The sequence below is a fragment of the Triturus cristatus genome, chromosome 2_1, assembly GCF_964204655.1.
Source record: "Triturus cristatus chromosome 2_1, aTriCri1.1, whole genome shotgun sequence".
Lineage (NCBI taxonomy): Eukaryota > Metazoa > Chordata > Amphibia > Caudata > Salamandridae > Triturus > Triturus cristatus.
The window spans coordinates 1026306561-1026316286 of record NC_140581.1 but is presented as its reverse complement, the minus strand read 5'-3'; the positions used below and the strand labels follow the sequence as shown (position 1 = coordinate 1026316286).

The window sequence follows — 9726 nt, the reverse complement described above, 5'->3', positions numbered from 1 at the left end:
TATGCAAGTTTTCCCCATGAAGAGACCAGTGCATCAAAGCATGGAGCTTGATTCCTCAGGCCAACGTTATGCAAAATAATTCCCTGAAGGAGCCAGCACATCAAAGCACGGAGAGGTTTGTTCCACAGGTCAGCATTATGCAAGATTGTCCCATGAAGAGACCAGTACATCAAAGCACTGAGAGGATAGCGTTATGCACATTTTCCCTAAGAAGGGTCCAGCACAGGAAAGCACTGAGAGGTTAGCTGTATGTAAGTTTGCCCCATGAAGGTACCAGCACAGCAAAGCATAGAGATTGATTCCTCAGGCCAACGACATGCAAAATAATCCCATGAAGGGACCAGTGCATCAAACCACTGAGAGTTCAACTATGTAGGTCAAGGGTATGCAACATTGCCCCATGAAGGGACCAGCACATCAAAGTACTGAGAGGTCAGTTGTATAGTTCAGCAGTATACACTTTTGTCCCATGGAGGGACCAGCGCATCAAAGCACTGAGAGGTGAGTGGTATGCAAGTTTGGCCCATGAAGGGACCGGCATATTAAGGCACTGATAGATCAATTGTGCAAGACAGGTCAGCAGCATGGAAGTTTGTCCCATGAAGTGACCAGGGGATGAAAGCACTGAGAGGTTTGCTGCACAAGGCAGCTGTATGCAATATCGTCCCATGAAGAGACCAGAGCAAAGATATGAGAATTCAACAATGAAGGTCAACAGTATGCAAAATCTTATCATGAAGGTACCAGTGCATCAAAGTAGTGAGAGGTCTTTTGCACAGGTCAGTGGTGTGCACGATTGTCCCGTGAAGGGACTAGACAATCAAAGTACTGCAAACTCAACTATGCAGGTCAGCGGTATGCAAAAACTGAGAGGTATGATGCATAGGTCGGCAGTATGCAAGATCATCCCATAAAGGGACCAGCACATCAAAGCACTGAGAGGTCAACTATGCAAGCCAGCTGTATCGCAAATCACTCCATGAAGGGAACAGCATGTCAAAATTCTGAGAGGTCAGTTGCATAGGTCAGTAGTATGCAAAATTGTCCCAAGTGCATCAAAGCAACGAGAGGTTAGTGGTATGCAAGTTTGCCCCATGAAGGGACCAGTGCATAAAAGCAATGAGAGGTTAGTGGTATGCAAGTTCGCCCAATGAAGGGAATCACACATCAAAGCACTGAGAGATCAACAAATCAGGTCAGCGGTATGCACAATTGCCCTATGAAAAGACCAGCACATCAAAGTACTGAGAGCTCAGTTGAATGGGTCAGCGATATGGATGTTTGCTCCATAAAGGGACCAGTGAATCAAAGCACTGAGAGGTCAACTATGTAGGTCAGTGATATGCAGAATCAGCCCCATGAAGGGACCAGCACATCAAAGTACTTAGAGATCAGTTGAATAGGTCAGTGGTATGCAAGTTTGCCCCATGAAGAAACCAGTACATTAAAGCACTGAGAGGTTAGCATTATTCACATTTTTCCCATGAAGGGACCAGCGCAGGAAAGAACTGAGAGGTTAACGGTATATAAGTTTGCCCCAAAAAGAGACCATTGCATCAAACCACTGAGAGGTCTGTTGCACAGGTCAGCAGTATGCAAGATCATCCCATGAAGGGATCAGCACATTAAAACAATGAAATATCAGCGGTATGCAAGTTTGCCCCATGAAGGGACAAGTGCATCAAAGCATTGAGAGGTTAGCAGTATGCAAGTTTGCCCCATGAAGGGACAAGTGCATCAAAGCATTAAGAGGTTAGCAGTATGCAAGTTTGCCCCATGAAGGGACCAGTGCATCAAAGAACTGAGATGTCGATTCTGCAGGTAACCATTATGTAAAATAGTTCCAAAAAGGGGCTAGCACAAAGCACTCAAAGGTTAGTTGAATGCAAGTTTGCCCCATGAAGGGACCGGCACATCAAAGCACTGAGAAGTCAGTTGTATAGGTCAGCAGTATACAAGTTTGTCTCATGAAGGTACCAACACATCAAAGCACTGAGAGGTTAGCAGTATCAAAGTCTGCCGCATGAAGGAATGAGCACATAAAAGCACTGAATGGTTAGCAGTATGTAGGTTTGCCTGATAAACGGTCAAGCACATCAAAGCACTGAGAGGTCTGTTGCACAGGTCAGCAGTATGCAAGATCATCCCATGAAGGGACCAGCGCATCAAAGCACTCAGATTAGAGGTATGCAAGTTTAGGGACCAGCACAAAGCACTGAAAGGTTAGGGGGATGCATGTTTGCCCCATGAAGGGACCAGCGCAAAGTGCTGAGGTCTGTTCCACAAGTCAAAGGTATGCAAGATGGTCTCATGAAGGGACTAGAGCATCAAAGCACTCAGAGGTTAGTGGAATGCAAGGTTGCCCCATGATCGGATCAGCGCATCACAGCACTGAGGTTAGTGGTTGGCACGTTTACCACATGAAGGGACAAGCACATCAGAGCATTGAGAGGTCTCTTGCACAGGTCAGCAGTATGCAAGATAGCCCCATAAAGGGACCAGTGCATCACAGCACTTAGATTTGAGGCATGCGAGTTTGACCCATGAAGGGACCAGCACAAACCACTGAGATGTTAGGGGTATGCATGTTTGCCCTATAAAGTGACCACTGCATCAAAGCATTGAGGTCTATTTTGAAGGCCAGCAGTATGCAAGATCATCCCCTGAAGGGGTCAGTACATGAAAGCAATGAGAAGTCAGCTATGCAGGTCAGCGGCGTGCAAATTGCCCCATGAAGGGACCAGCACATCAAAGTACTGAGAGGTCAGTTGCACAGATCCGCATCATACATGTTTGTCCCATGAAGGGACCAGCGCATCAAAGCACTAAGAGATTAGCGGTATGAAAGTTTGCCCCATCAAGGTATAAGCACATCAAAGCACTGAGAGGTTAGTGGTATGCAAGTTTACCCCATGAAGTGTGTAGAACATCAAAGCACTGAGAGGTATTTTGCACAGGTCTACAGTATGCAAGATCTTCCCATGAAGGGACCAGCATATAAAAGCACTGAGAGGTCAACTATGTGGGTCAGTGGTATGAAAAATCACCCCATGAAGGGACCAGAATGTCAAAATAATGAGAGGTCAGTTGCATAGGTCAGCGGTATAAAGGTTTGTCCCATGAAGGTACCAGAACATCAAAGCACTGAGTGGTTAATTATGCAGGTCAGTGGTATGCACAATAACCAAATGAAGGGACCAGCACATCAAAGTACTACGAGCTCCGTTGTGTAGGTCACCGGTATGCTAGTTTGCCTCATGAAGGGACCAGTGCATCAAAGAACTGAGATGTCGATTCTGCAGGTAACCATTATGTAAAATAGTTCCAAAAAGGGGCTAGCACAAAGCACTCAAAGGTTAGTTGAATGCAAGTTTGCCCCATGAAGGGACCAGCACATCAAAGCACTGAGAGGTCAGTTGTATAGGTCAGCAGTATACAAGTTTGTCTCATGAAGGTGCCAACACATCAAAGCACTGAGAGGTTAGCAGTATCAAAGTTTGCCGCATGAAGGAATGAGCACATAAAAGCACTGAATGGTTAGCAGTATGTAGGTTTGCCTGATGAACGGTCAAGCACATCAAAGCACTGAGAGGTCTGTTGCACAGGTCAGCAGTATGCAAGATCATCCCATGAAGGGACCAGCGCATCAAAGCACTCAGATTAGAGGCATGCAAGTTTAGGGACCAGCACAAAGCACTGAAAGGTTGGGGGGATGCATATTTGCCCCATAAAGGGACCAGCGCAAAGTGGTGAGGTCTGTTCCACAAGTCAAAGGTATGCAAGATGGTCTCATGAAGGGACTAGAGCATCAAAGCACTCAGAGGTTAGTGGAATGCAAGGTTGCCCCATGATCGGACCAGCGCATCACAGCACTGAGGTTAGTGGTTGGCACGTTTACCACATGAAGGGACAAGCACATCAGAGCATTGAGAGGTCTCTTGCACAGGTCAGCAGTATGCAAGATAGCCCCATAAAGGGACCAGTGCATCACAGCACTTAGATTTGAGGCATGCAAGTTTGACCCATGAAGGGACCAGCACAAACCACTGAGATGTTAGGGGTATGCATGTTTGCCCCATAAAGTGACCACTGCATCAAAGCATTGAGGTCTATTTTGAAGGCCAGCAGTATGCAAGATCATCCCCTGAAGGGGTCAGTACATGAAAGCAATGAGAAGTCAGCTATGCAGGTCTCATGTTATACATGTTTGTCCCATGAAGGGACCAGCGCTTCAAAGCACTAAGAGATTAGCGGTATGAAAGTTTGCCCCATCAAGGTATAAGCACATCAAAGCACTGAGAGGTTAGTGGTATGCAAGTTGCCCCATGAAGGGACCAGCACATCAAAGCACTGAAGTTAGTGGTATCCAAGTTTACCCCATGAAGTGTGTAGAACATCAAAGCACTGAGAGGTATTTTGCACAGGTCTGCAGTATGCAAGATCTTCCCATGAAGGGACCAGCATATAAAAGCACTGAGAGGTCAACTATGTGGGTCAGTGGTATGAAAAATCACCCCATGAAGGGACCAGAATGTCAAAATAATGAGAGGTCAGTTGCATAGGTCAGCAGTTTAAAGGTTTGTCCCATGAAGGTACCAGAACATCAAAGCACTGAGTGGTTAATTATGCAGGTCAGTGGTATGCACAATCACCAAATGAAGGGACCAGCACATCAAAGTACTAAGAGCTCCGTTGTGTAGGTCACCGGTATGCTAGTTTGCCTCATGAAGGGACCAGCACATCAAAGCACTGAGAGGTTAGTGGTATGCACGTTTGCCCCATGAAGGGACCTGTGCATCAAAGCACTGAGTGTTCAATTATGCATGTCAGCGGTATACAAAATCACCCCATGAATGGACCAGAATATCAAAGCACTGAGAGGTCAGTTCCATAGGGCAGCAGTATACAAGTTTGTACAATGAAGGGACCAGTGCATCAAACCATGAGGGGTTAGCTGTATGAAAGTGTTCCCCATGAAGGGAGGAGTGCATCAAAGCACTGAAAGGTTAGTGGTATGCAAGTTTGCCCCATGAATGGACTAGTGCATCAGAGCACTGAGAGGTCTGTTGCACAGGTCAGTGGTATGCAAGATCATCCCATGAAGGGACCAGCGCATCATTGCACTTAGATCTGAGGTATGCAAGTTTGCCCCATGTAGGGACCAACGCATCAAAGCACTGAGGTCTGTTTTGAAGGGCAGCATTATGCAAGATCATACCTTGAATGGAACAGCACATCAAAGCACTGAGAGGTCAACTATGCATGTCAGTGGTATGCAAAATTGTCCCATGACGGACCAGAAAATCAAAACACGGAGATGTTAGTGGTTTAAAAGTTTGCCCCATCAAGGGTGAAGAGCATCAAAGCACTTAGAGGTTATTGGTAGTCAAGGTGGCTCCATGAAGGGACCAGAACATCAAAGCACTAGCGTTAGTGGTATGTAAGTTCACCCCATGAAGGGACTAGTGCAAAGCACTGAGATATCAGTGGTATGCAAATTTACCCCATAAAGGGACCAGCGCATCAAAGCACTGAGAGGTCTGTTGCACAGGTCAGCGGTTTGCAAGATGGACCCATGAAGGAACCAGCACATCAAAGCACTGTGAGGTCAGCTATGCAGGTCAGGGATATGCAAAATTGCCTCATGAAGGGACCAGCACATCAAAGTGCTGAGAGGTCAGTTGCATAGGTCAGCAGTATACAAGTTTCTCCCATGAAGGGACCAGTGCATCAAAGCACTGAGAGGTCAACTATGGAGGTCAGCGGTATGCACAATCAGCCCCATGAAGGAACCAGCACAGAAAAGCACTGAGATGTTAGCAGTATGTAAGTTTGTCACTTGAAGGGACCAACTCATCAAAGCACTGAGAGGTCTGTTGCACAGTTCAGCAGTATGCAAGATCATCCCATGAATGAACCAGCGCATCAAAGCACTGAGGTTGATTCCGCAAGTCAGCAGTATGTAACTTTGCCCCATGAAGGGACCAGTACATAAAAGCACTGAGAGGTTAGTGGTTTGTAAGTTTGACCCATGATGGGACCAGCGCAGCAAAGCACTGAGTTTGATTCCACAGGTCAACGGTATGCAAAATAGTCCCATGAAGGAGTCATCATATCAAAGCACTGAGAGGTTTGTTGCACAGGTCAGCAGTATGCAAGATCATCCATGAAGGAACCAGCACATCAAAGCACTGAGCGGTCTATTATGCAGGTCAGCAGTATGCACAATCGCCCCAAGAAGGGACCAGAACATCAAAGCAATGAGAGATCAGTTGCATAGGTCAGCAGTGTACAAGTTTGCCTCAAGAAGGGACCAGCACATCAAAGCACTGATAGGTTAGTGGTATGCAAGTTTGCCCCTTGAAGGGACAATTATACAGGTCAGCGGTATACAAAATCACCCCATGAAGGGACCAGAACATCAAAGCAATGAGAGATCAGTTGCATAGGTCAGCAGTATACAAGCATCTAAGCACTGAGAGGTTACCAGTATGAAAGTGTGCCCTATGAAGGAATGAGTGGATCAAAACACTAAAAGGTTAGCGGTATGCAAGTTTGCCCATGAAGGTACCAGCACATTAAAGCACTGAGGTTAGAGGTATGCAAGTTTGCCCCATGAAGGCACCAGTGCATCATAGCACTGAGAGGTCTGTTGCACTGGTCAGCGGTATGAAGATGATCCCATCAAGGGACCAGCACATCAAAGCACTGAGAGGTCAGTTGGATAGGCCAGCAGTATACAAGTTTGTCCCATGAAGGGACTAGCACATCAAAGCACTGAGGTTGATTCCGCAGATCACCAGTATGCAAGTTCACCCGATGAAGGGACCAGTGCATAAAAGCACAGAGATGTATGTGGTATGCAAGTATGCAAGTTTGCCCCATGAACGGACAAAAGTATCAAAGAACTGAGAGATATATTGCACAGGTTAGCAGTATGTAAGATGGTCCAATGACGAGACCAGCATATTAAAGTACTGAGAGGGCAACTATGCAGGTCAGCGGTATGCACAATCGCCCCCATAAAGGGAACAGCACATCAAGGTACTTAGAGCTCAATTGAATAGGTCAGTGGTATGCAAGGATACCCCATAAAGAGACCAGGACATCAAAGCATTGAGAGGTTAGTGGTATGCAAATTCGCCCCATTAAGGGACCAGCAAATGAAATCAATAAGGATAGTTGTGCAGGTCAACAGTATAGAAGTTTTCTCCCTGAAGGGACTAGCAGATCAGCGGTATGCAAGATCATCCCATGAAGGGACCAGTACATCAAAGCACTGAGAGGTCAACTATGCAGGTCTGTGGTATGCAAGTTTGCCCCATGAAGGGACCAGTGCATCAAAGCACTGAGATGTCAGCAGTATGCAAATTCACTCAATGAAGGGACCAGCATATTAAAGCACAGAGATCAGTTGTGCAGGTCAGCTGTATAGAAGTTCACCCCATTAAGGAACAGCACATCAAAGTCTATGATTTTATATCTGTTATACTTGAAGCGATTGGGAGGTGGACCCATTAGAGCATCAAACCAACCCGAGGACTGTCTACGGATTACAAGCGGTATGTAAGTTTGCCCCATGAAGGGACTAGTGCAGGAAAGCACTGAGAGGTTTGTGGTATGCAAGTTTGCACCATGCAGGGACCAGCACATCAAAGCACTGAGAAGTCAATCAATCAATCAGGGAATTGCAAGCGCGCTACTCACCCATGAGGGTTTCAGGGTGCTGGGGGGGTCCGCAGATCTATTTAGCCAAAGAGACAGGTCTTGAGGGTCTTCCTGAAGGTGTTCAGGGAGGGGGCGCATCTGATGTCTGCCAGTAGCTCATTCCGGATCTTGGCTGCAATGTGAGAGAAGGATCTTCCTCCTGCTCTGGCTCTATGGATGCACGGGGTGTCGGCCACAGAGCCGAAGATCGGAGGTTTCTTTTTGGTTCGTGGAAGTTGATTCTGTCGTTGAGGTATTTGGGTCTGTTGTTGTGTAGGTATTTGTAGGCGTGAGTGAGGATTTTGAAAGTGACTCTTTTCTCCACAGGGAGCCAGTGCAGACTTTGTAGGTGTTGGCTGATGTGTTCGTGTTGGAGGATGCCGAGGACGAGTCTGGCGGCGGTGTTCTGTATTGTCTGGAGTTTGCGGAGTAGGGACTTGTTGATGCCGGCGTAGAGTGTGTTTCCATAGTCCAGTCTGCTTGTGATGAGTGCGTGGGTGACTGTCTTCCTTGAATCAGGGGGGGATCCACTTGAAGGTCTTGCGGAGGATGCTGAGGGTGTTGAAGTAGTTGGAGGTGACAGCGTTGACCTGTCGGTTCATGGTGAGTGATGAGTCGAGTGCGATGCCTAAGTTCTTGGGGTGATCTGAAGGGGTAGGTGGGCTTCTGGGGGTGGTCGGCCACCATGTGCTGTCCTATGCAGAAGGGGTGGTACTGAGGACGAGGACTTCTGTCTTTTCGGCGTTGAGCTTCAGACAGCTGTTATCCAGGCTGCAATGTCTTGCATTCCAGACTGGAAGTTGATTTTGGCAGTGGTGGGGACTTTGGTGAGGGAGAGAATGAGTTGGGTGTCGTCAGCGTAGGATACGATGTTGAGGCCGTGTTGTCGGACAATGGCTGCGATTCCACAGGTCAGCGGTATGCAAGATCGTACCATGAATGGAACAGCAAATCAAAGCACTGAGATGTCAGCAGTATGCAAGTTTGCCCCATGAAGGGACAAGAGTATCAAAGAACTGAGAAGTTAATGGTACACAGGTTTGTCCCATGAAGGGACCAGCAAAAACCTCTGAGAGGTCTGTTGCACAGGTCTGCTGTATACAAGATCATCCCATGAAGGACCCAGCATATAAAAGCACTGAGAGGTCAACTATGCACATCAGCGGTATGCAAAATCACCCCATGAAGGGACCAGCACATCAAAGTACTAAGAGGTCAGTTGCATAGGCCAACAGTATACAAGTTTGCCCTATTAAGGGACCAGTGTGTCAACCACTGAGAGGTTTGTGGCATGCAAGTTTGTCCCATGAGGGGTCAAGCACATTAAAGCACGGAGGTCTGTTGCACAGGTCAGCAGTATGCAAGATCATCTCATGAAGGTACCAGCACATCACAGCACTCAGATTAGAGGTATGCATGTTTGCCCCTTGAATGGACTGGCGCAAAGCACTGAGAAGTTCGAAGTGTCAATGATCAATGTGTCCTGCAATTCACACTAATTCTCGCAGCTAGCTGCGTTCTTCATCGACGCGCGAGCCGAGTGATCCAACGCCAAGAGTCACAGGCAACTTTTCCAAAACGTTCGCCCACCTGCGGGCGCAGGAGAGGCGGGAGGAAGGTGACGCCGTCCGTCCACCGCCCGCGCGGCGAGACGGCACGGGCGCCCCGTTCAAGGCTTCCCCTCTGGGAGTCAGACAGCACCGTCGTGGGGGAAAAAAAACATTGCCAGGCGCTCGGTCCGGGAGCCCGCCCCCACCCGCCCGGGGGCGAGGGAGGGGGCTCCCGGAGCGACAGGAGCAGGCAGCCCCGCAGCCGCCGGTCCCTCCCGGGGTAACCCGGGAGGGACCGCGCGAGTCTTCAAACCCCTCAGCCCGGCCGCACGGGGCCGGGTCGGACCGGGTACCTGGCAACGAGGGAGGGTCGCTCCACCTGCACATCAGCCATCCGTCGCCGGATCGGCCCCGAGCCGTGCCAGCAGAGGCCGGCGATCGGAACCACCACCACCCTCGCCTGGGTCGG

At 48.3% G+C, this 9726-nt stretch overlaps 1 pseudogene; it reads right to left on the bottom strand.

Moving 5' to 3' along the window:
• Positions 1–9128: 9128 nt before the first annotated feature.
• LOC146866261 (5.8S ribosomal RNA) lies at positions 9129–9267 on the bottom strand (annotated as a pseudogene).
• Between the last annotated feature and the right edge of the window lie 459 nt (positions 9268–9726).